Raw genomic sequence first — 7,266 nt, forward strand, 5'->3', positions numbered from 1 at the left:
TTCTGCCATAAAAATTGAGCCATGTTGTTTGCAGCAGGGATTGGTCTGGGTGTTATTATGTTACATCAAAAAAGGAAGATGCCAAAAAAGCAAATATTAAGTATTGTCTTTCATAGAAAAGTGTAAACTGGGAATATAGTTCAGCTGCACATTACCTTCCTGGCAGGAGCAAGGTCCTGAGTTTGATTTGATGTAGTAAAAATATGCTCTCTTATACAAGTTTAAGAAAAATGAACTTGAATGTAGGAGAGTGATAATTATAGGTTGAGAAGGGAGAAGGTCGTGAAAGAAAAGTGAATGTGATCAGTGAGTGTTGTATATCAGTACATGTACTAAAATGACAACCTGAATTATGTTAATATGTACAATTAATATTTTTAATAAAAATGATTTGGATTAAAAAAGAGACAAGAACAAAAATTTAATCTTTCTTGAAAGCAAGCAGTAATACTCAAACATATGTCCTACCTTGTATATCTGTTAATCTCACCAATAGATTTGACAATAAAAATAGATAATATATCAACCATTGTTAATCAGTTATTCTTGTTTTGAAAATCTGTACCATATGTATTGTTGTATGTTTCCCTGTTTCCGTTTTTGAAAACTAAATATATAAATTGCCAGTGACCCAAAGAATAGTACTGATGTTTTCATTATGTCCACTATTAAAAATGGAGCACAGCTCAATAGCAAAGAAGGCTCTCATAGGGCAGGCACAGCAAAACTTTCCAAGGTGACCAGGACTATGGTCACTCAGGCCCTGATCAGGAGCAGAAGATGTGCATAGCATGGCTGTGAGGACCAGGCCAACTGGAGGAGCTGTAGAGACCTAAGAGGAATGGAGCTTACAAGGGAAACCCAGCCTGTATCTTGGAACAGCTTGAAGTTGCAAGTATCGCCCCCCAGTTGAGAAACACTTATGCAATAAGATCAGATGGAAACGATACATACACAGTCTTCAGAAACTCAAACTCTACTCTCGATAAACTCTGGCAGAACCTCAGCGGAGAGTGCTGGGGAATGTATATGATGGAGACAGCTCCTGTGCCTCTGTCAGGCACTTGTCCCATCATAGCATACGGGACCTCTGCACATACAGAAGATACCCTCGGCACCTTGGAGGGTACTCTTGAGCCACAGCAGGTGGGAGGTGTATTAGGCAGAGGTGCTGGTGGGCTATAGGTGCACCATACCTAGGAAAGAGGCCTAGGAAAATTGGGTTATGAGTTTCAGCTGCATGTGTGACAACACAGGGCACCCCATGCTAGGTAACACCACTGATTTTTGATGACTTGCACTGAACTGACATTATCCACCACACCCAAAGCCAAAGAGCAGCCTCTAGCACTTCAACCAGGATCACCAAGCACAGGACTTAACCTGCAACTCAAATCTCAAGCTTTGGCTAGATTTTCTTAGAATCTTCTCGTTTTAGGCCTGCGATTTATTTCAGTGAATTAATCCTCTGCTTTGGCAAGCTTAGGGACCAGGGTAGCATCTCAGGGACCAAGGTTGCATCCCTGGTCACACATGCTGCATTAGTCCCACCCCTAGGGCACACTCAGCTGGAGAACAATCTGGGCAATTTTGTGCACACCTATAACCTAACCCTGTGGAGGTTAAAAACAGGAGTTTGACTGCTAGTCCAAGTTGTGTATGGAAACTCTACCAAATTCATAAGTTGAAAAAAAATCTCATTTTTAAATATTCGTTTCATTTTTTATAGATGAGTGCAGTGGAGGACATTTGGGATAATTAGTAGAATTTCAATGTTCCCAACATATCTCAAGTAATAATAAATGATAGTCACAAAAAGCTATCAAAATACCAAACATTATTGTGAATTTCTTGTATGTAAAATATGAATTATACTTAATGTTTAAACAATGCCAGGAGAGGAAAGGGAGTTATTTCTGTTGTTATTTTGCAAACTGTCAAATTGAGGGCAGAGAAAGCAGTAATTTGCCTGATGTCATGCATTTTAGTAAAAGCCGTAGGAAACCAAAGCATCAATATATCTTTAAAATAAATCTTCAAATGGCTCTGAGATTTTTCTATTTTTAGATGAAACAATACTCCAAACATCACACACTTACATATAAAGTTCAATTGGTGGTTTATTAGCATCTGAGACTTTCTAGATTATGTCTACATACATATGTAGGAAGTCGGACATTGTAGAAAAGGGGACACTACCAAATTTGAAGAAGCTGCTATTCCAGATTCCCTGAGATGTGCCTTGATTGGGGAACATTGCACAGTTGTTTTCCACTGTTGTTTCTTTTTGTGGCTGTGATGTTACTAGCCAGTGTACTTGTCACCCTTTGAGATTTCTTAAAAATATTTTTCATCAAATCCTAGTCAATGACAATGATAATGAGCTGCAGTGGCTACCCAGAGTCACAAGGCCACGACTCTGAGAAATTTCCATTTGACATGGTCTGCCTTGATTTTTGTTTTCCTTACTAGGCTATGAGCTCAGGACCTTGCATTCACCAGGCTGGCAACAATTCAATGAAGCTCTCTCCTCAGGCCTTCATGCTATCTTCATAGATTCAGAACTCAAGAATTATGTGGCCAGTGGGTACAAAGGGGTTTCAGGAAATGTGCCGTAAGTCCTTGCCCTTGTCTCACAAGGGTTATCCACCCCTCTTTTCTGCTACAGCAGATGTTGATACTGCTTAAAGAGCAAAGATCAGCACAGCAGAGCTAATATTCACCTTCATGCTCGTATTTACATAGTAAGGAACCGAAACGAGTACTGATCTTGTGCCTGCAAAATGAATCCCTATGCTGCTGTTCCTCACCTGGGTCATGGGATCTTCAGTTACCTGAGTTCTGTGTAATACTTCTTGTTTGGCATTCTTCACAAATCAATCTGTCACCCACTTTACTTCAGCAGATCATTAATAGACCTCGCCTGTATCCCATGTGTGGTGCTCAGAAGTCATGCATTTCCCACCTGTCACATGTGCAGCTCATCTCAAGACATGGTCCATGGAGGACTTTGTTCTATGACTGCATCTTAGAGGAAGAACACAGCATGATGAGGGCTATAAAGTATTCACTTGAGGGCTGGAAGTGAAACTTCAGGTGAGGTTATGGTCACAAGTACAAAAGACTTAATTTCAGTTCCTTGACATCATAGCTAATAGGAAGTGAAAGTATTGTACAACTTGACAGGAGCATTTTGAGAATTAAGAAAATGCATTCAGAACAAAACTTAAGTATTTTTGTACAAAAAAACAAAAACAACGAAAAATCCACTTAGTACATGGTAGTTTTTATCATTAGTGACTGACTGGAAATTTTTGAAAGGTATGGAATAAGAGCTGGCCAAATATCTCTGTGGATTAAAGCACATGCAAGCAGGTACAGGGGCCAAGGATTTGAACCCTGGGCCTACCATGCCATCGCCACCCCCAGTGCATGGAGACATGACAATTGAGAGTGCCTGTGGTGGCACAGGTCTGTAATCCCAGATCTTGGGAGGCTGTAAACAGGCAGAACACTATGAGTCTGATCTAGTAGTGAGACTCTGAACATCCTGTAGAACCTTCCCTAAAATCCAGAAAAAAAAAAAAGTTCTGGTATAAAATTGGAGTCGAGCTATTCCCAGACTTTAGAAGCAAGTGACCCATCAGTCAAGTCCCTTTGTTGAAATAGTGCAGAGCACCGCAGTGCACTTCTCATTGAAGTCATCCATTGTGTAACCCTGGAGCTAACCATAGTAACATGATTGCTAGTAAGCAAGGCATGAATTATAATATCACTGAATCATTCTGCAACCTCTAGGCAGTCTCAAATTTCTAATTTAAGACAAGTCAGCTCAAAATGATGAAGATCAAAGTAAAAAATCATGAAGTGCAGACAAATATACACAAAAGTTTCATTTTTGAAACAAGCCTCAAAACCAATGATGACAACTAAAAATAATGAGATTTAGATCTTATCAGCTATTTAGGCTTATGATACAGGGAACTTCCAAATGACGCAAGGAAAAATGATCTCCCGAGCTAACCTGGATTAGTTTGTGTTCTCTAAAACAGAACAATGAATTTTCAGAACAAAAAGAGGATATGAGCAGAATATATTTATTGATTGAAAGAAAGCTTCTGTCTAGGAGTTGGACAGGAGGGGGAACTGAGCAGGTAGTCCCCTGGAAGCTCTCTCTTCCAGGGACTTTTATAGTGTAAAACCATGTGGGGCTAAGGTGGAGAAAATGAGAATTTGCTCAGGTGGACAAGAGGTGGGACAAAACTATGGTCAACCAATGGGATTACAAGCACCTTTGCTCAGGTAAAATTGATTCAGTGCAGGACCAAATGGGGAAAGGAGTCACATCGTGAAGGGACATGAATGTAGAATAGCACTTTATTAGGTAGCCAGCCATCCAGTAGTAGTCAGATTAATGATTCTTCTGGCTCCCTCAGGGTGGTGATTAATCTCAGAGCCAATCTTTAGGGAGGTGAGCATTTCTTTGATCTTTGCCTTTAGATCTGGCCTAAGATGGCACCCATCCCTCCCCCAGTTGTAAGGTATCTTGTCTTCCGTGTTATCTCATTCTAGGGCCTAGCCCTGCCTGACTACCTATAATATTTCTAGCTAACTCAGCTGCCTGCAACACTTGTATTTTGGCAGATATGTATTTATTATACATATATCTGTATTTGTGTGTGGGTATACGAATATGTTTTATGTACGTTTATTTTCCTAGAAAGAGATCTCTTTACATGATAAATGTAAATGAAACTGGACAGAGACAAGAATGTATTAAAAATGAACTCTATGACTTCAGAAATAATTGGTCTTATTCCATGTAACTCAGTAGATGTTGTTCATCTCTTATACATTTCAGCACATTAAGAAGTGGAAGGTCATGTACTGTTGTAGGTTATGAGTTGGTACCCAAGGAAAGGAGAAGACCTATGGAATATAGCGTCAGAGCTCTCCCTGAGGCTAGTCTCTCTCTCTAGGGAGCCTGGAGCCAGGGAAACTTTGCACATTGGTTGAGGGCTACAAAGAGCTAACAAATATGCGTAAGTAATTTGGTGTAAATAAACTACTATCTACATTGCCTTAAGGCAATCACCAGCTAGTTTACCTGTCACTGGTTGGTATCTTCCCAGGTAAAGGAACAAAGAACAGACAGGGCTCTGCCTCCAGGAATCTGCTACTACCTTGTCTATGCTTGCCGGAGTAAAAAGGAACCAGTTTCCTTAGGCTCTGTTCTTTGTTCCTTGCTCCCTCTGGACAGTAAACTTCTGTTGGACTCATATCACTACAATATAAAATACTTATTCTTTTCTTTTTTACCACCTGGAAGTATACTGTGCAAGACCACCTTGAAGGGAAACAACTGCTTCATTCCAAATCATGCCAAGTCCCAAGCAATAGTTCACAGAACATAAGAACCCCAGGAGATAAATTTCGCATGGGGAATCAGGATGATGTACAGTACAGGCTTCCCACTTTTTGTCACTTGAGCCTTTCCCCCTGGTTCAAAAGGGCTGCTGGTCATTAGAGTAAGGTACAAAATGATTCCTTCTCAGGCCACTTGTGACCTTTATCACTCAGTGCTATGACACACAGCACATTACTGGAGCTTGTGTGATCCTCTGACAACTGTGTAGACATGTACCTCATTGCATCAAAGGGATTCTTTGAGACATCGTGCCTGACTCATGAGTGAAACTAGGAGATTTGGAGAAAGATGTCCTTTTCACTGTCCTTCATCAGCACTAACTCATCTTCAGTAATCAACCCACTCCCCCTCATTGCTGTAAGCACAAATATTCTAGTAAGCATTTCTCAAGCAGCATTTGCCAATGGTACAGGACACATGAGAATGGATTTGGGGAAGAAATTCTTCATTTTGCTTTTGTTATCACCATGAGCAAATTTCTGAAATGTCTTCAGGTACTTTCTGGCCCTTTCTCACCATATACTCTTCCTGCTCACCCACAGAACTGTCATCAGATATCCACTCTCTAGCTGTGCTCAGTGCTTTATGACCCATAGTCTGTTGGATAAATCCTGTGCTGTCTTGTCCTGGAGGAAATGACCAGAGACACCAAGGCTGAAAGTCTGGATAGACATTGATGTTGAAACCTAACCTCAAGGCCATTAGCCGCAATTCCCAAACCTCAGTACCATGAACCAAGGCTGGATGGTTACAGGGCATAGTGCTCTAGGTGATTCAGGAGATGTGACTGGACAGCATTTCCAATAACCCAGAAGTCTTCTCTGAGGCACCTGCTTCTCTCACTCAACATCCTGGTCTGCCTCTCAGGTCACTGTGGCTGGTACCTGGTGGAAGTTTTCATGGACTCCATGACATTTAAACGTTGTATCCCCACCTGCCATCTATCCTTCTCATGTTCTGAATCATCAAGTATGTTACTCTACTTACTGCTGACAGCGTCTGCGAAATCTAGCTATTTATTGCACAACAGAGGTTGAATACTTCTGAATTAAAAAGATTTAAAAATGAAAGAATAAGAAGTCTGCATTTTTGTCATGGTGTCATAAAGTTACCACAACAGAAATTATAAACAAAGGATATAATAACTGATTTATAAAATGCTTAACAACACTAATAAAATTAAGAAAAGCTCAAAATTAAGAACACTATCTTTCACCAGTGAATTTCTCTACATGGAAAGCAAATGAAAAATATATGTTAGAAAGAAAGGGTAATTTCATGTACAGAGAGACAGAAAAAGAGAAAACTCACCTATAATGTAGAAAATATGTACATATGGGTACAAAAGATCAATGATGGCATAGGCGATCATTGGAATCATGTAATTTGCAGTAGTAATGGGGAGATAGGTGCACATAGACAAGGACTCCACAATGACCATTTGTGTGGAATAGTGCTTTAGAAGACATTCCTTGTAGCATGTTCATATGTGTGCAACTATTTTACTCTCATTTACACTTCTGAATGTTGATCTTCATGAGAATGAAAGAGATTTTAATACGAACTCTCCCATGATGGTGGTCAGTACACTGGAAAAATTGGAAATAGACACCTCTCCAGGCACAACTGCCTGAGAACATGGGGACCCAGAAATCAAAACAGCACGGAGATAGATGGGAAAGAGAAAGGAAATGAGACAACACCACGTGGTTTTATTCACAGACAGGAATCCAGCTATAAAACAGCCCATGTGGTGTGAGTGCTGTGATGGAGGTAGAAATCTGCCACACAGATTGCAGTGTGGGTGGCAAGAGCTTTTGGAAAAATGATCATGGCAA

Source organism: Octodon degus, unplaced genomic scaffold, assembly GCF_000260255.1.
Source record: "Octodon degus isolate 3935 unplaced genomic scaffold, OctDeg1.0 scaffold00569, whole genome shotgun sequence".
NCBI classification, from domain to species: domain Eukaryota; kingdom Metazoa; phylum Chordata; class Mammalia; order Rodentia; family Octodontidae; genus Octodon; species Octodon degus.